Raw genomic sequence first — 20,564 nt, forward strand, 5'->3', positions numbered from 1 at the left:
TTCACAGGACAAGTTCCACTCAGAACAGGCCTCGCCATGGTCGACCAAAGATGTTGAGAGTATGTGCTCAGCGTCATATCCAGAGGTTGTCTTTGGAAAATAGATGTATGAGTGCTGCCAGCATTGCTGCAGAGGTTGAAGGGGGCCTGTTAGTGCTCAGACCATAAACCGCACACTGCATCAAATTGGTCTGTATGGCTAACGTCCCAGAAGGAAGTCTATTCTAAAGATGATGCACAAGAAAGCCTGCAGTTTGCTGAAGACAAGCAGACAAAGGACATGGATTACTGGAAACATGTCCTGTGGTCCGATGAGACCAAGATAACCTTATTTGGTTCAGATGGTTTCAAGCGTGTGTGACGGCAACCAGGTGAGGAGTACAAAGACAAGTGTGTCTTGCCTACAGTCAAGCATGGTGGTGGGAGTATCATGGTCTGAGCCTGCATGAGTGCTGCCGGCACTGGGGAGCTACAGTTCATTGAGGGAACCATGAATGCCAACATGTACTGTGACATACTGAAGTAGAGCATGATCCCCTCCCTTCGGAGACTGGGCCGCATGATAAAGAATGATGCCATGATAAAGAAGCTGAGGGTAAAGGTGATTGACTGGCCAAGCACGTCTCCAAACCTAAGCCCTATTGAGCATCTGTGGGGCATCCTCAAATGGAAGGTGGGAGAGCACAAGATCTCTAACATCCACCAGCTCCGTGATGTTGTCATGGATGAGTGGAAGAGGACTCCAGTACCAACCTGTGAAGCTCTCGTGAACTCCATGCCCAAAAGGGTTAAGGCAGTGCTGGAAAATAATGGTGGCCACAAAAAATATTGACACTTTGGGCCTCACTTTTGTTGCCAACGGTTTAGACATTAATGGCCGTGTGTTATTTTGAGGGGACAGCAAATTTACACTGTTATACAGGCTGTACACTCAAAGTGTCATTTCTTCAGTGTTGTCACATGAAAAGATATAATAAATTATTTACAAAAATGTGAGGAGTGTACTCACTTTTGTGGGATACTGTATATATACTTTTCTTTCATTTAATTGGCAAGAGTCCATGAGCTAGTGACGTATGGGATATACAATCCTACCAGGAGGGGCAAAGTTTCCCAAACCTCAAAATGCCTATAAATACACCCCACACCACACCCACAATTCAGTTTTTACAAACTTTGCCTCCTATGGAGGTGGTGAAGTAAGTTTGTGCTAAGATTTCTACGCTGATATGCGCTTCTCAGCATTTTTGAAGCCTGATTCCTCTCAGAGTACAGTGAATGTCAGAGGGATGTGAAGGGAGTATCACCTATTGAATGCAATGGTTTTCCTCACGGGAGATCTATTTCATAGGTTCTCTGTTATCGGTCGTAGAGACTCATCTCCTGCCTCCCTTTTCAGATCGACGATATACTCTCATATTCCATTACCTCTACTGATAACCACTTCAGTACTGGTTTGGCTATCCGCTATATGTGGATGGCTGTCTTTTGGCAAGTATGTTTTTATTACTTAAGACACTCTCAGCTATGGTTTGGCACTTTATGTATTTTTTATAAAGTTCTAAATATATGTATTGTACTTATATTTGCCAGGATTCAGGTTTTCAGTATATTTCCTTTTACAGACTGTCAGTTTCAAATCTGGGAAATGCATTTTTTAGGATAAATTTATTTGTTACTTGGGGTATAGTCTCTTTTTTCAATTGACTGTTTTTTAAATTTGCTGGCAGAATTAGCCTCGCGAGGGCGCAAAATGCTGAAGTATATTGCGTCATATTTGGCGCAAAGTTACGTTCGATGACGCAAATTGGTCATTTCCGGCATATTAGTCGACGCCGAATCCTTTCACAAGGTTTCATCTTCTATGACGCGCGTGTGTCATTTCCGGATGTTGTTAGCGCCAAAATAAATTCTGTTTGTTTTGTGCGTCATACTTGGCGCCAAATATTTTCATTATTTAAAACCCTATTCCTATATGCCTCTTGCCTTTTCTCTATCAGAGGGCTATGCTGTTTGCATTTTTTTCCCATTCCTGAAACTGCCATATAAGGAAATTGATAATTTTGCTTTATATGTTGTTATTTTTTCTTACATTTGCAAGATGTCTCAATCTGATCCTGTCTCAGAAATCACTGTTGGAACCCTGCTGCATGATAACAGTTCTACCAAAGCTAAGTGCATTTGTTGTAAACTTGTTGAGATTATATCTCCAGCTGTGGTTTGTAATGGTTGTCATGATAAACTTTTACATGCAGATAATGTGTCCATCAGTAATTGTACATTGCCTGTTGCTGTTCCTTCAACTTCTAATGTACAAGATATACCTGTAAATTTAAAAGAATTTATTGCCGATTCTATTCAGAAGGCTTTGTCTGCCATCCCGCCTTCTAATAAACGTAAAAGGTCTTTTAAAACTTCTCATAAAGTTGATGAAATTTCAAATGACCGACAACATACTGATTTATCCTTCTCTGATAAGGATCTATCTGGTTCAAAAGATCCTGCCTCAGATATTGACACTGACAAATCTACTTATTTATTTAAAATGAAGTATATTCGTTCTTTGTTAAAAGAAGTGTTGATTACATTGGATATGGAGGAAACTAGTCCTCTTGATATTAAAACTAGTAAACGTTTAAAATCTGTTTATAAACCTCCTGTGGTTATTCCAGAGGTTTTTCCAGTTCCTGATGCTATTTCTGATATGATTTCTAAGAAATGGAATAGGCCTGGTACTTCTTTTATTCCTTCTTCAAGGTTTAAAAAATGGTATCCTTTGCCAGCAGTTACTTTAGAGTTTTGGGAAAAGATCCCCAAAGTTGATGGTGCTATCTCTACTCTTGCTATTTATATTCAGGTCATCTTCTCAGGCCTGCAATTTCTTTGGCTGATGTTGCAGCTGCATCAACTTTTTGGTTGGAAAATTTAGCGCAACAAGAATTGGATTCTGATTTGTCTAGCATTGTTCACTTGCTTCAACATGCTAATCATTTTATTTGTGATGCCATTTTTGATATCATCAAAATTGATGTTAATTCTAGGTCTTTAGCTTTTTTAGCTAGAAGAGCTTTGTGGCTTAAATCTTGGAATGCTGACATGACTTATAAGTCCAGATTGTTATCTCTTTCTTTTCAAAGTAATAAAGTTACTTGGTTCTCAGTTGGATTCGATTATTTCAACTGTCACCGGGGGGAAGGGAGTTTTTTGCCTCAGGATAAAAGACCTAAGGGTAGATCTAAAGCTTCTAACTGTTTTCGTTCCTTTCGACAGAATAAGGAACAGAAACCTAATCTTCCCCCAAGGAATCTGTTTCCAATTGAAAGCCTTCCTCAAATTGGAATAAATACAAGCCATTTAAGAAACCAAAGCCAGCCTCCAAGTCTGCATGAAGGTACGGCCCTCATTCCAGCTCAGCTGGTAGGGGGCAGATTAAGATTTTTCAAGGATGTTTGGACAAATTCTGTCCAAAAATCAATGGATTCTGAGTATTGTCTCTCAGGGGTACCGAATAGGATTCAGAGTAAGACCGCCTGTGAGAAGATTTTTTTTTCTAACACATCCCAGCAAACCCAGTAAAGGCTCAGGCTTTCCTGAAATGTGTTTCAGACCTGAAGTTTTCAGGGGTAATCATGCCAGTTCCGTTTCAGGAACAGGGTCTGGGGTTTTATTCAAATCTATTCATTTTTCCAAAGAAAGAAAATTCATTCAGACCAGTTTTGGATCTAAAAATTTTGAATCGTTATGTAAGAGTACCAACTTTCAAAATGGTGACTATAAGGACTATTATGCCTTTTGTTAAGCAAGGGCATTATATGTCCACAATAGACTTACAGGATGCATATCTTCATATACCGATTCATCCAGATCACTATCAGTTTCTGAGATTCTCTTTTCTAGACAAGCATTACCAATTTTTCGCTCTTCCTTTTGGCCTAGCGACAGCTCCAAGAATCTTTTCAAATGTTCTCGATACCCTACTCTCTGTAATCAGAGAGCGGGGTATTGCGGTGTTTCCTTATTTGGATTTGGACGATATCTTGGTACTAGCTCAGTCTTTACGTTCTGCAGAATCTCACACAAATCAGCTAGTGTTGTTTCTTCAAAAACATGGATGGAGGATCAATTTACCAAAAAGTTCTTTGATTCCTCAGACAAGGGTCACCTTTTTAGGTTTTCAGATAGATTCAGTGTCTATGACTCTGTCTCTAACAGACAAGAGATGATTAAAATTGGTTGCAGCCTGTCGGAACCTTCAGTCTCAGTCATTCCCTTCAGTAGCTTTGTGCATGGAAGTTTTAGGTCTCATGACTGCAGCATCGGACGCAATCCCCTTTGCTCGTTTTCATATGAGACCTCTCCAGCTTTGTATGCTGAACCAAAGGTGCAGGGATTATACAAGGATATCACAATTAATATCTTTAAATCCCAATGTTCGACTATCTCTGACTTAGTGGTTAGATCACTATCGTATAGTTCTAGGGGCCTCTTTTGTTCGTCCATCCTGGTCCGTGATCACAACAGATGTGAGTCTTTCAAGTTGGGGAGCTGTTTGGGGATCGGAAATCTCAAGAGGCGAGATTACCAATAAATATTTTGGAACTCCGTGCAATTTTCAGGGCTTTTCAATTTTGGCCTCTGTTGAAGAGAGAACCGTTCATTTGTTTTCACAGACAATGTCACAACTGTGGCATATGCCAATCATCAGGGTGGGACTCACAGTTCCCAAGCTATGAAAGAAGTATCCCGGATACTTGCTTGGGCGGAATCCAGCTTTCTGCGGTTCATATCCCAGGTATAGACAATTAGGAGGCGGATTATCTCAGTCGTCAGACTTCACATCCAGGGGAGTGGTCCCTCCATCCAGATGCGTTTTCTCAGGTTGTTCAGATGTGGGGTCTTCCAGAAATAGATCTGATGGCATCTCATCTAAACAAGAAACTTCCCAGGTACCTGTCCAGGTCCAGGGATCCTCAGGCGGAAGCAGTGGATGCGTTGACACTTCCTTGGTGTTATCAACCTGCTTATATTTTCCCGCCTTTAGTTCTTCTTCCAAGAGTGATCTCCAAAATCATCATGGAGCAATTGTTCCATGGCCTCACAGGTTTTGTTATGCGGATCTTGCTCGGATGTCCAGTTGTCAACCTTGGCCACTTCCATTAAGGCCGGACCTTTTGTCTCAAGATCCATTTTTCCATCAGGATCTCAAATCATTAAATTTGAAGGTATGGAAATTAAACGCTTAGTGCTTAGTCATAGAGGTTTCTCTGACTCTGATTAATACTATGTTGCAGGCTCGTAAATCTGTTTCTAGAATGATTTATTATTGAGTTTGGAAGGCTTACATTTCATGGTGTTCCTCTCATAAATTCTATTGGCATTCTTTTAGAATCCCTAGAATTTTACTGTTCCTTCAGGATGGTTTGGATAAGGGTTTGTCTGCAAGTTCCTTGAAAGGACAAATCACTGCTCTGTTTTATTTCACAGAAAGATTGCTAAACTTCCTGATATTCACTGTTTTGTACAGGCTTTGGTTTGTATCAAGCCTGTCATTAAATCAATCTCTTCTCCTTGGAGTCTTAATTTGGTTTTGAAGGCTTTACAGGCTCCTCCATTTGAGCCTATGCATTCTTTGGACATTAAAATACTTTCTTGGAAAGTGTTGTTTCTTTTGGCCATCTCTTCTGCTAGAAGAGTTTCTGAATTATCTGCTCTCTCCTTTTCTGATTTTTCATCAGGATAAGGCAGTTTTGCGGACTTCATTTAAATTCTTACCTAAGGTTGTGAATTCTAACAACATTAATAGAGAAATTGTTGTCCCTTCCTTGTGTCCTAATCCTAAGAATTCTTTGGAGAGATCTTTAGGCCCCGCCTCAGAGAATTACAGCTCATTCTACTAGGTCAGTCTCCACTTCATGGGCTTTTAAGAATGAAGCTTCAGTTGATCAGATTTGCAAAGCAGCAACTTGGTCTTCTTTGCATACATTTACTAAATTCTACCGTTTTGATGTATTTGCTTCTTCGGAAGCAGTTTTTGGTAGAAAAGTTCTTCAGGCAGCTGTTTCAGTTTGATTCTTCTGCTTATGACTTAAGTTTTTCCTTTCATATATGAGAATAAACTTATATTTTGGGGTGTGGATTAATTTTTTCCAGCGGGAAAAAGGCTGTTTTTATTTTATCCCTCCCTCTCTAGTGACTCTTGCGTGGAGTTCCACATCTTGGGTATTGCTATCCCATACGTTACTAGCTCATGGACTCTTGCCAATTACATGAAAGAAAACATAATTTATGTAAGAACTTAGCTGATAAATTAATTTCTTTCATATTGGCAAGAGTCCATGAGGCCTACCCTTTTTATGGTGGTTATGATTTTTTTGAATAAAGCACAATTATTTCCAAATTCCTTGGTTGTTGATGCTTTTTGCTCCTTTCTTTATCACCCCACTACTTGGCTATTCATTATACTGAATTGTGGGTGTGGTGAGGGGTGTATTTATAGGCATTTTGAGGTTTGGGAAACTTTGCCCCTCCTGGTAGGATTGTATATCCCATACGTCACTAGCTCATGGACTCTTGCCAATATGAAATAAATTAATTTATCAGGTAAGTTCTTACATAAATTATATTATTTTGTTTCATAGAACATTGTTCACGTATACAAGTTTGATATTTATCCTTTTTTTATTATTTTTCTTTATCCACTATATTTATTCTTTATTTTCATTATTTACGATTTTATCATTTTAATTTTGTGTGATATTAACTCTATGTATTTTTTTTTTCAAAAACACTTTTTTAAATTCATTTTGGTGCGCCCCCTATAGGATATCACATACAGATTTCCCTTTTTCCCCATGTCTCAATTGCTACTACATCATTTTAGGACAGAGACAGTTAAATATAATTGTCAAATTACAAATACATTCTGACTATTAAATAGTGGTATTAAAAGTACAGCATTGTATTTAAAATACTATTATATTAAATTTAAAATGCCATAATATTTCAAATAAAGATAAAGAACTATTATACATACTTCTCCAGCAAATCAGTTTTAAGGTTTACAGCCAGTTGAAAGCAAGCAAATGCTTTATGGCCAACCAGAACAATGTTAATTAAAGTTAAATCAGGTTACTTCAAACGTGGTCGAGGTTGGTTTTATTTTTTTATTAATGTCAGTTTTTGTGAACAGTGCAGCACTCATCTGTCCAGAAGCTTCTGTCTTTAACCAACATTGTCTGACTTTTAAAAAACATGGGTTTTATTCAAAATAAATAAGTAAAATTTAATTTTAAGTAAAATTAAGCACAAAACTACAAAAGTTCTGCAAATAAAATCACACTTAGAAGAGCCGTTTAAACTGTAATCTAATTTTTTTTTCCAAATCTAGAATAGGAATATACCCCTTGAAATATCCTTGTTTACTTGTTCACCAGTAAAAAGGACCTGATGATCAATAGAGTATATAGCAGGCACAGGTAAACTACATCATGTTGTATTAGTCATGATGAACTCTCTGAGAGAAATAGAAAAAATATAGTATACAGCAAATCTGATAGCATAGATTAAAGGGACAGTCTACTTCAGAATTTTTATTGTTCAAAAACATAGTTAATCCACTTTATTGCCCATTCCCCAGTTTTGCATTAATATACTTTTTTCCTCTGTTATTATCTTGTATCTAAGCCTCTGCAGACTGCCCCTTACCTCAGTGCTTTTGACAGACTTGCATTTTAGCCAATCAGTGCTGACTCATAAATAACTCCACGGAAGTGAGCACAATGCTATTTATATGACACACATGAACTAGCAGTGTCTGTGAAAAACTGTCAAAATGCATTGTGATAAGAGGCGGCCTTCAAGGGCTTAGAAATTAGCATATGACCCTACCTCAGTTTAACTTTCAACAAAGGATCCCAAGAGAAAAAAAGCAAATTTGATGATAAAAGTAAATTTGAAAGTTGTTTAAAATTGCATGCCCTATCTTAATCATGAAAGTTTAATTTGGACTAGACTGACCCTTTAACGACAGAAAACTGCTAGATAAAGGACCCATGTATTGTTGCATTTTTCTATCCTTAACTACAATGTATATAAAAAGTATAATATTAATTAAATAATATTGCATGAGTTCCATGTCCTTTTAAAAACATAAATGAGCATTGAAAGGGTGGAACTGGCAGCTTTCAGCTTGGGATACAATTACCATATTTTTTTCACAGAACTAAACTCACAAATAATCATTCTGAAATGTGATTAATTAATTGATTCTCTAGATTTAGAAATATAATTTAGTTGCATGCTCAAATTGAAACACTGCACAAAAACATCCATTTGTCTGTTGAAATACAATTGCAGCAAGCAAGGTTTAAATGTATCCAATAATTTCCACCCTCAGATGGTATGTTTATCGCATGACTACACAAATTCCCCTTTATATCCTACACAGCTCTATTTTTTAACTAGCTAAGCAAAAATATTAATATCAGACAAATCTCTCTTTTTAAGCAGAGATATTTGATGTGTTTAATTTGCCTTTTTTTTCTTTTGCAATTCAGTATAGCAGAAACAGAAATGTAACTAACAACTCTAACTGCATTTCTAAAGATGTCATTTTCTAACATTAAGAATACATTTCAAACAATCATCCTGCAAACTGGTGAAATAACACAGCAAAAAAAACATCCATTAGCGAAGATATTTTCAATGTTTTTCTTCTTACATGCCAACTTTGTTCTTTTTGCAATGTTAAAGTGAATGTAAATTTTGATGCTAAAGTGCCCGGTTTTTAAAAATTTGATTAAAAACAGGGGCACTTTAATGCATCAAAATTTACATTTCACGCGTGTTGTGAAAAAAAAAAACAACTTACCTTTTAAACCTGACAGCTGCTCCAACTTACTCCGGCCATTGCAAGCCATTTCTGATGTCAGAAATGATGGATAGGTCATCCTCCAATTACGGCTTCTCCCCGGGGGAATCAGTGTCTGATACAATGCCGTGATTGGAGGAAGCCGGATTCCTAATTTTAGACCCAGGAAGAGGCTTTGCGACGTGTGGAGGAAGCTGGAGCTGCTGTCAAGATTAAAAGGTAAGTTTTTTTTTTTAAAACACGAGTGAAATGTAAATTTTGATGAATTAAAGTGCCCCTGTTTTTAATAAAATTTTTAAAAACCGGGCACTTTAGCATCAAAATTTACATTCACTTTAAAGTGAAAGTAAAGTTACCTAGTTTGCGATCCTCAGTAGCAGTCTTTGTGCATAAATAATATGACTTTCATTCATTGTTTTTTTTTTAAATTTAGTTGGAATCAGAGTTATCTCCGTAATTACAATACTTTTTAGACTATCCAAAATGCGCATTTTATTGCTCTGGGCATAAACAGTTTTCGGGCGAGAAGCGCATGAGCAGTAGACTGAGCCATACTGGATTTGCACATGCGCAATACAAATAGTCACAGTGAACGCGCTTTTGAGCTACGTATAGAGCGGGTGGGACCGCTCTATACATCAGAACATAGAAATATAGGAAGTAGAGGATGAGAGGAGTTGGAATGAAAACGGTAGGAAATTAGATTTTTATTAAAACTTTGAATTCTTGATAAATTTATTATAATAAAGTTAGCAATCTTAATATACTAAGGTAGTAGAAAAAATTAAATTTGTTTGAAAGGGACAAACTTTACTTTCACTTTAAAGGGACACTGTAACCAAAAATGTAATTTCGTGATTCAGATTGAGCATGAAATTTCAAGCAAATTTCAAATTTACTCCTATTATCGAATTATCTTCATTCTCTTGGTATCTTTATTTGAAATGCAAGAATGTAAGTTTAGATGCCGGCCCATTTTTGGTGAACAACCTGGGTTGTCCTTGCTGATTGGTGGATAAATTCATCCACCAATAAAAAAGTGCTGTCCAGAGTACTGAAACCAAAAAAAAGCTTAGATGCCTTAGTTTTAAAAAAATGATAGCAAGAGAACAAGGAAAAATTGATAATAGGAGTAAATTAGAAAGTTGCTTAAAATTGCATGCTCTTTCTGAATTACAAATGAACAAATTTGGGTTTGGTGTCCCTTTAAGGAAAGAAACTTATTTGCTTTTATCTTGCTGCACATCTTGCATTTAAAGATGCAATTCTAACACACATATGATAATAACTGTGCTAAATAATACATATAATTAATATTTACAATTAATGTAAGCACAAGAGTTCCAAGCCATATATGCCTGATGACATGTAGATGAGGATGTGTATAAATCAATATAAAATCCCATTTCAGATTGGATTCAGTCATTGTTTTTAAATGTATTCTCACAGTTACAGTATGTAGCAATTCTTTGTTACATTGGAGCACATCAAGTCTATTTCTAAAAGGAACATTAAAATCACTGTATCAAAATCACTATCAATTAGCAAGATTTTAAAGAAAATCCCTTTAAAACCTCTGTTATGCTTAAAAAAGAAAAAAGTTTCAGAAGTACCAAAGGCAAATTACCTCTAGCACTTCCCAATGCCCTCAAAAACCATGTTCTCTACCAAGCGTGCCTACAGCCTTACAGAGGAGATGAACTAGAAATGCAAGACAGCAGCACACATGTAGAGCAGGAAAGCACCAGCGGCAGTAGTTCCTTTGGCAGTAACAAGAGGAGTAATCTTTATAGGCTTATACAGTAATTTTCTGTAAAATCCTGGTTGGTGATATTGAGATTTGCATAGTCCTTAAAGGGGCATTGTACTGTAAAAAAAATTATCTGCTTTAATGTTTTAATGTTTTCCAGATTATTTATTCTACCTGCTGGAGTGTATTGAATTATTTAAAAATAGATTGGTTTATCATTTTTTTTTGTAATTTAAATTGCTGTTTTTTCCTGTTGGAAACACCACCTGTAATGAAAAATTGAATATTTTGTATTATATATATAAAAAAGCCTTGTAAACAAGAATTTTCCAGCAACAATCAAGTTCACGGGGGGGGGGGGGGGGGGCAGGGAGTGGAAACAGGTAATAAAATGTTTAATTGCTCTAAGGGGTCGATTTATCAAAGGCTTCACAAGCCTTTCGACCCACTACGGCTGCAGGTTCTAACAAGAGAACCTGCTCGCCGTATTTAACAAGCAGCGGTCATCAGACAGCTGCTTCCCTAATCTTTTGCCACCTCTAAAGTGGCAAAATTCAATCTCCGCTGTCTATTCCGACTGGGGAGATTGACAGCTCCTGCCCGCGCGTGATTGGCTGTGCACAGGCAGGGGGCGCGATTGCACGTGAGCGCAAAATAGCGCTTGAGTGTAATGCTGAATTCTGCCAGGAGAATTCAGCCAGCGAGAGGCGAGCTGTGGCGCCAATGTCGGCCCCTGTGTGCCTCAGCTTGATAAATCGCCCCCTAAGAATTGGCCAATGTGTATGGAGTTACGGATAGATGGATATAGTAATGTTGCCTTAATGTATTGAGAGATAGATATGATTTGGAGATCTATTTCTGCAGGCTCAGAACTATGTATAAGGGGTTGTCCTTGAGAACAATAGATTTAGGCTTCATTCAGCACAGATATTTATATATACAAAAATATAACCTAAAGGAGCAATTTTACATACTATTTATACTCTCCAACTACTATAACAAGACATCAGGGACACAACAATGGGAAACCAATTTACAAAACAATGTTTCTTTAAGGGGAAGTCCTAAATTTGTCAGAACAAATTAAAAGATTATATAGATAAGTACAGCTATTACAAAGTACAACAGAAAACAATGGTACACAAGCACTGTAGTTCTGACTCATTACTACAGTACTATAAAATGCACATGCATTTTAAACCAACATAAGAAACATTTCCAAATGTACTCAGAAAAAAAAAAAAAAAAAAAAAGTATTACCGTCTTCCAGTGGGAGTTTTGCTTATCAGCCTGTTAGCAATCAGTATTTAAGGCAGAGGTCAACAAATCTGTTTACAATTTAAGAGACAGTAAGAATATCTGGGATCTGGACACACTTAGGAGCCAGACAGTGGTATTTTTATATAGATATATGGAGAATAACCCAAAACGTTAGGAAACAGAAGTAAAATTCTAGGAGCCAGCGACTCCCTGGCAACCTGGGTTTTTCAAGCCCTGTTTTAAGGACAAGCACATTTCTGTTAGCTTTAAAATGAAAATAGGATATATAAATAAAGGCCATGTTATGGTAACACTTCTGTGTGGAAATCAGTTTTAAAATAAATAATCATTTAAAATCCTATCAATTGAAAGTGCTGAGTTATGCAGTGATGCCAACAACAGGAAAAACAAACTTTCCATGGACAATATAACCGCAGAGGTCAAACAAGTAAGCAGGTTATATATGAGTATTGACCATGCTCACCTAACAGCTTCTGCCTCAAAACTTAAAGGGATATTATACACTAGATTTTTCTTTGCATAAATATTTTGTAGATCCATTTATATATCCTATACAGTTTGTTTTTTGTTGTTTTTTTAAATGTATAGTTTTGCTGATTTTTAAATAACATTGTGCTGATTTTTAGACTCTTAACCAAGCCCCAAAGTTTTAGGAGAATAAGGATGTATACCTACTCCAGCTTGCTATAGAACCACTTGCAGTGGGTGTTCCTAATCTTTTCAACTGAGTTAAACTGGGAGCTTCTAAGTAAGTTTTTAAATGGTTTTATACTGGATATTTAGATCAGTATCTGTGCATATTATTCTTTATAATAGTGTCTATTACATGCAGTTAAATGAAAATTGGTCCCTTTAAGTGGAACAATTACATAAGTAATGTATTTTGTGTAATGTTTGCATATATTATTATTTTACTATTAAAAATAATTTGTAAACTGTAGGAGATTCACAGATGCCAGTTCACCAAATTAGATCAAATACTTTATTTTTTCACTGTTCTAATGTAGAAAGCAGGAGTCTCTGATGAAGCAATATGCAAACAAATATATACATGTATGTTTTTTCTAGTTCTGCAATATCGGTCCCCAGAACTGCACTCCATACTCAAGGTGAGGTCTTACCAGGGCTTTATATAGTGAAAGAATTATACTTCCCTCCCTTAAATCAATGCCTTTTTTAATACATGCTAGTATCTTACTAGCCTTTGAAGCCGCTGCCCTGCATTGTACACCCATCTTTAGCTTGTTATCGATTACTACTCCCAAATCCTTTTCCTCCTCTGTTTGGCTAAGTCTTGTCCCATTTAAAAAAATATGTTGCCTGCTTATTTTTACTTCCAAAATGTAGAACCTTGCATTTTTCTGTATTAAATCTCATTTTCCATTTACTTGCCCATACTTCTAATTTTTGCAGATCCCTTTGTAATGAAAGTTCACCCTGCTCTGACCTAATGACCTTACTTAATTTAGTATCATCTGCAAAAATAGAGATGTCACTATTTAATCCTTGCTCCAAGTCATTTATAAAAATATTAAAAAGAATGGGGCCCAGTACTGATCCCTGGGGGACTCCACTGATTACCTTTGTCCAATCTGAGTATGATCCATTTACTACTACTCGTTGCTCCCTATCTTTTATTCAGTTATTTATCCATGAGCTAACATTTTCAGCTATTCCCAGTCCCTTAATTGTGTGCATTAATCTCTCATGTGGCACTGTATCAAATGCCTTTTCAAAAACTAAGTATATCACATCAACTGATTCCCCTTTATCTATATTTTACTTACTTCCTCATAGAATCTAATTAGATTAGTTTGACATGATCTATTTCTCATAAAACCATGCTGATTAGAACTCATAACCTTGTTTACACAATTATGCTCATCAATAGAATCCCTTATAAGTGCAAATAAAAAAAGCATAATGATGTAATAAAGGATATTTTGCATCAGATATCAGACAGAGCCTTTTGCACTGCAAAGTTGTGAAAAGGTAGGTATAGAGGAAATAGTTTGTTAATCTTTATTTAAAAATACTACAGATCTAACAAAAAGCCCCTTGTGTCTAAATATGTTTTACCCACCAACCTATTTACGGCTCTGTATGTTTTAAGGTAAATAAACTATGTTATCTGTTACAGTAAAACCAAAACACTTTAAATAAAGTAAAAAAAGACCATTGTAATCATACAACAAATGAAATGTAACTTTAAACACAAGAAATAGCAGAGGACTTCCATACACATAACATAAGAATACCCACCGGTGGATCTCGCCATATATCTGTTAGTTGAATCATTGTGAAAAACTGAAGAACCAATCAACTGCTGACAAGTCAGGGGTCCATATGGTAATGGCTACAGAGACACAAGGAATCATTGAGCAGAGCTGAAGTAGTCAACATGAGACGCTGACATTGAATCACAACAGGAAAATCTGTGGTACAATTCCAGGAAAGTCAGCTCCACCCAATCACCTCCGCTGGCGTTTAAGTAGCAAAAGTTGTCCTAGCAATCTAACAGCCTTCGTCACTGCAGCTAAAGAGAGACAATCACTTTCACTTATAGACAGCAACACAAACAGACTGACAAGGCAGACTCCGATTAGCTTCTTTTAGCAAAGCATTTATAACCTGTTTCTGGAGCTATGTCTCAGCAAAGAGAAGCAGAAGCATGTTATTGGAAACTAGGATAATCTCAGCTTTCTCTGTAATTAATCTGGGGCTGAATGAAATTCACCAGTTCCCAGGACTGTAACAGGAAACTGACCTGGAACTGGCACAATGCTTTACATACTGAGCAACACAGTACCTCCAAATGTTTCTCATATCCAGGAGAAGTCAAACAAAATAATAAAAATGGCAGAGCTGTTTATACAGCAAACTAAAACAGATTACAGTGAAAAAGTAACCTTATGTATGTTATTGGAAAAGTCAGACAGCTGTGCAGTGTATTCAGGTCAATGAAGCCATGTACAATTCTTTGCACTGTATATAAATAAAAGAAAGAAAATTGGGATGAGAGAGAGAGAGCGAGAGAGAGCGCGCGAGAGAAAGAGCGCGAGAGAGAGAGCGTGAGAGAGCGTGAGAGAGCGCGAGAGAGAGAGAGCGAGAGAGAGTTAGTTTTATGAACAAATAACTTTATCTCCAACTGTTAAATTATATTTTCCACGGCTGAATGCACATGTTTATACGTCTACATAACACATAAATTTGTAGCCAAGAGGATTAATTTTACTTACTATAGTCCAAATTTTTTTTTAGAGTGGAACAATAACATACACTACACATAATATTTTATTATATCTTTTCATGTGACAACACTGGAGAAATGACACTTTGCTACAATGTAAAGTAGTGAGTGTAAATTAATTAAGAAAAAGACTGGATATAAAAAAACTGAAAAAATCTTCTATTCATAAGCTCTATTAAAAGCTTAAAGGGTCAGTAAACCTTTTAATTAATGTTATATAATTCTGCACATAGTGCAGAATTATATAACATTATATTAGCCAAACTTTCTAACATATAATATTCCCTTTTCATTTTTAACAAAAAACGCCGTTTTACAGACTCGCTCTCTGCGCGGGTCTGCTTTTTTTTACACAGCGCATCGGGCCAGCTGTATAGTCACAGCCTGGCCGACCGCGCCATAAGATTAAGTGCAGCTCGCTCCTGTGACAGGAGCGAGCTGCACTTAGTCTTATTGCGCGGTCGGGCCGGGCTGTGACTATACAGCTGGCCCGATGCGCTGTGTAAAAAAAGCAGAGCGGGTCTGTAAAACGGCGTTTTTTGTTAAAAATGAAAAGGGAATATTATGTGTTAGAAAGTTTGGCTAATATAATGTTATATAATTCTGCACTATGTGCAGAATTATATAACATTAATTTTAAGGTTTACTGTCCCTTTAAAATAGGTGAAAGTGATGCATAAGAAAATTTATGTGAAAAACAACACAATTAAGTGAATGTACAAACTAATAAACCTTAAAAAATGTGAATTGAGTGAAGCCTACAATCCGGCTAAATAAAAAACAAATTAGGATAAAGTGCAAAATCTGCATAAATTTAATACAAATATATTAAAACATTAGGGCAAATATAACAAGTTTACAGAACTCTACATGCGTTGATCAGGCGCAAATAAAGTGTAGCTAACAAATCATTTGGAACAACTCGCAACAATATACTAAAACTTTGTTGCAAAATTAATTACAATATATCAATATGAAAATGCTAGCAATAAAAACAATAAAAACAATCAAACGAAGGAATGGATGATTTCCAGATGAATGTGTGGACTGTGGATAAATTCAAACGACAAGCCAGACGTTTTGTCACGGAGTGAAGCTGAAATGAAATAAGAACCGGATCACACGGCAGAAAAGACACCAATCAAAAGGTATTCACTTTTACTTACACCGGACACGGTGAAAGGATGTCTGGATCTCCCTTCTGTGGCAAGCGGCTCCCGACAGCATACACTTCAATGCGGCAATCCAATATGGCGATATCGCAATAGCCAAATATTTTTTTGCACTCAAAGTAGTGAGTGTACAGCCTGTATAACAGACATCACGGAGCTGGTGGATGTTATAGGCCTTGCGCTTCCCCACCTTCCATTTGTGGATGCCCCACAGATGCTCAATAGGTTGTAAGTCTGGAGACATGCTTGGCCAGTCCATCACCCTTACCCTCAGCTTCTTTAGCAAGGCACTGATCATCTTGGAGGTGTGTTCAGGGTCTTTATGTTGCAATACTGCCCTGCGGCCCAGTATCGGAAGGGAGGGAATCATGCTCCGCTTCAGTATGTCACAGTACATGTTGGCATTCATGGTTCCCTCAATGAACTGTAGCTCCCCATGCAGGCCCAGACCACGACACTCCCACCACCATGCTTGACTGTAGGCAAGACACACTTGTCTTTGTATTCCTCACCTGGTTGCTGCCACACGCTTGACACAATCTAAACCAAATAAGTTTATCTTGGTCACATCGGACCACAGGACATGGTTCCAGTAATCCATGTCCTTAGTTTGCTTGTCTTCAGCAAACTGTTTGTGGGCTTTCTTGTGCATCATCTTTAGAAGAAACTTCCTTCTAAGACGACAGCCATGCAGACCAATTTGATGCAGTGTGCAGCGTTTGGTCTGAGCACTGACAGGCTGACCTCCCACCCCTTCAACCTCTGCAGCAATGCTGGCAGCACTCATATGTCTATTTCCTAATGACAACCTCTGGATATGACGCCGAGCACGTGTACTCAACTTCTTTGGTCGACCATGGCAAGGCCTGTTCTGAGTGGAACCTGTCCTGTGAAACCTTTTTATGGTCTTGCCCAGCGTGCTCCACCTCCGTTTCAGGGTCTTGACAATCTTCTTATAGCCTAGGCCATCCTTATGTAGAGCAACAATTCTTTTTTTCAGTTTCTCAGAGAGTTCTTTGCCTTGAGGTGCCATGTTGAACTTCTAGTAACCAGTATGAGAGTGTTAGAACGATAACACCAAATTTAACACACCTGCTCCCCATTCACAGCTGAGACCTTGTAACACTAACGAGTCACATGACACCGGGGAGGGAAAATTCTCTGCTCTTCCTGCTTTCCCAGCCCCTTTCAATGGGACTGGGTGTATCAGACTAAACGCATCAACAGCACTAAACTGGGAGCTTTTAAGTACATTTTAAAAGGTTTTATTCTGGATTTTGATATCAGTATCTGTGCATATTCTTCTTTATAATATTACATGCAGTTATATGAAAATTGGTGCATACAGTCCCTTTAACAATTGGAAAAGCTCCTAGACTCTAAATATTGCACATGTGGATTTATATCTTATATAAATCTTCAATCCCTATTCTACATAATCAGATCTTTGAGGGGTTGACAAATCTGCTTAAAGTGACAGTAAACTTAAAAAATGATGTTACATAATTCTGCAACGGCTTGAAAAAATCAAAAGATTTTAGCCCCCAGACTTACACTTACCTCTTTTCCTCTCCAGACTCTTCTGATTAGATCTTCCTTTTAAAAGAGCTTTTGAACTAAACGTCGCTCGCTCTTGCTACCAGACCAGAGTGGGAACATGCAACATTTAGTTCAATAGCACGATCGGGCGCGCTGTGATTAGACAGCACGCCAGTGAACTGCTTTTGAAAGGAACACCTAATCAAAAGAGCCTGGAAAGGAAACAAGGTAAGTGTAAATTTGGGGGATAAAATCTCTAAAACCTTTTGATTTTTCAAGCTGTCGCTAACATTATTTTTTACATTTACTGTCCCTTTAAAATTTAGGAGCCAGTAAGAATATTTAGGAGCCAAATAGTGGTATTTGTATATGGATATATGGAGAACACCCCAAAAAGTTAGGAGCCAGTGGCACTCTGGCTGCTGGGTTTGTAGAGCCATTATAGGATCTTTTTTTTTTTATAAAAACCAAGTTGATACCATTATGGGCTCTTTGCCCATATGCTCATAACATCAAGGGAACATTTTAAATTCCTCTATTATGCCATGGTAGTCTTACCTCTACCATCAAGAGGCAAAATAGAGTCTACGGTTACATCAAAGGCCAAAATTACAAGAAGAGAAAAAAAAGCAATGTGTAAAACAGTTTCTAAAAATTGTCACTTTTAAGCAGTATTTATACTTTGTACTTTTATTTAACCTGATTCCTATTACAATTTAAAGTGGTTGCAGATTCCAAATTACAGGCAATGCTGGTAAAATTTTTATGATAAAATATTCTATTGATGTGCAATTTGTGCTTTACATTAAAATGGTAAAAATATGCACTTTTATCTAAGCACAAACTAGCAACTTCAGAGATAAACATTCAATTTGCTAGAAAGTAAATTAACAGCAATGCTCTTGGTGAAATAAATCTAAATATATAAAGGCTACCAATGTGTACATATATGTGCTTGCTTGACCTCTCAATGTAATCATTCCCTTTAGGCAGGAGCTGTCAGGTAGCAAACGAACAGTGTTATTATTTTAACTAGCCAATTACATTTATGTAAACTAAGGTATGGGAAGTTAATGGGATCTCCTTAAGGCAGGGAACTGAACCCGCTACATTCTGTATTAAAAGCTTTTTGTTAATCCCTTGGAATTCATTAGTTATAAGTCAGCATGCTTAAAAATCTGGCACCTCTTCACTAAAAACATTTCACCTAGTTATATAATAAGTAAAATTAAAAAAAAATATTTAAAAATGTTTCTTGTTCTGAATTTTCAGTTTAATAGCGCTAAAGCCAAAATGTATGGCTCACAGAAATAAGTATACAAAATGATATGCATACAAAGAGAAGTACTCTCCCAGAAACAAACAAAAGCTCAGTAGCTTGTTCTGTGGCCAGTTACCACCTGGGAACAGCCTCTTTTAGCCCAGTATACAAGATTACGAGTAGAGTACAAACGTTTGCGCTTGAACGATAAAGGGGTTTGCGCTCGTAGGGCTTATCGCTCGTGATACAAGTTGAAAGTAAATGCGATCGCTTGAGTGCAATCGCGATTTACGCTAGAATGATTACAGCAACTGCTCTGGTTAACTGTTTTGCACAACATAAAAGTTGCACAAAAAACATCAAAAATATATTACAAAAGTACATTTACACTCAAAATAACACTATCTAATAAAAACAAGTTATAAAGGCTCAAAGATATGAGATCTCAGGTGTTAGAAAAAAAAGGCAGCCAAAGGGCTTTAATATAGACATACATACAGTATATATACATACATATGTATTTATGTGTGTATATATGTATCTAGAGACATATATACACACAAACATATATTTACACACATATATATATATATATATATATATATATATATATATATATATATATATATATATATATATATATATATATATATATATATATATATATATATATATATATATATAAGTGCATTGAAGCCCTTTGCCGTTAAAGGACCATTAAAGTGATGGTAAATCCTAGCGCTTGTGAAACCCTAGGATTTACCATTGGAACAAATAAAGGGGACTTTCAGTCATGAAGTATAAAATACTTCATGCTGAAAGCTCCTTTATTTGTTTGCAGCGTTTGCCGCACCGAACGGCTCAGGCAGCCCACGGCAGAGCACTATTTGGCTAATAGGTGATGTTTCCAGGGCTCGACAAAAATAAACTCCTAGGGCTCAACAAACCCAGGAGTCAGGGAGCCACTTGCTCCTAGAATTTTACTCCTGGCTCCTAACTTTGTGAATTTTTCTCCATATATTTATATACCAATACTGCTGTCTGTTTCCTAAATTGTTAACATATTTGTCGACCCCTGCCCTATACAACAACACCTATTATTAACCAAGTCTTGATGACAAGGCCACTCCCAATCACTGAGAACATATTTGCCCCACAAGGAAGTAAGCCTGTTTCCCAGCATTCCCTTAATCTGGAGGTATAAACAAGTTGCTGGTTAGGAACAACATGAGTTTATTCCAAGCCCATAAGTAACCAGGCATGCTAAAATAGTTTAATTTGTTTCAGGTGCTTGCATGTTGCAGTCAGATATTTTTATTTAATTATTTATGAAATTCATACTTTTTTTCCTGCCAAAACAGAAATAGGCCTAAACAAAGTATTTAAATATGATTATTTGATTAGTTCCTGCCTGTAAAATTAGCTGTAGTTATTTTGCTCACT

The 20,564-nt window shown here is 36.9% G+C and overlaps 1 protein-coding gene across 3 annotated transcripts in view; it reads right to left on the reverse strand.

Moving 5' to 3' along the window:
* MID1 (midline 1) overlaps window positions 1-20,564 on the reverse strand; it is a 297,353-nt gene that overhangs the window by 237,707 nt on the left and 39,082 nt on the right. The window contains exon 1 of one of the 3 annotated variants that reach the window (XM_053706461.1): window positions 14,162-14,333. The exons of the other annotated variants lie outside the window; for them this stretch is intronic. The gene's annotated coding sequence lies outside the window, so the exon portion shown is untranslated. Of the gene's footprint in view, window positions 1-14,161; window positions 14,334-20,564 lie in introns of those variants that run through there. 3 annotated transcript variants of the gene reach the window in all.

This window comes from Bombina bombina, chromosome 3 (assembly GCF_027579735.1).
Source record: "Bombina bombina isolate aBomBom1 chromosome 3, aBomBom1.pri, whole genome shotgun sequence".
Taxonomy (NCBI): Eukaryota; Metazoa; Chordata; class Amphibia; order Anura; family Bombinatoridae; genus Bombina; species Bombina bombina.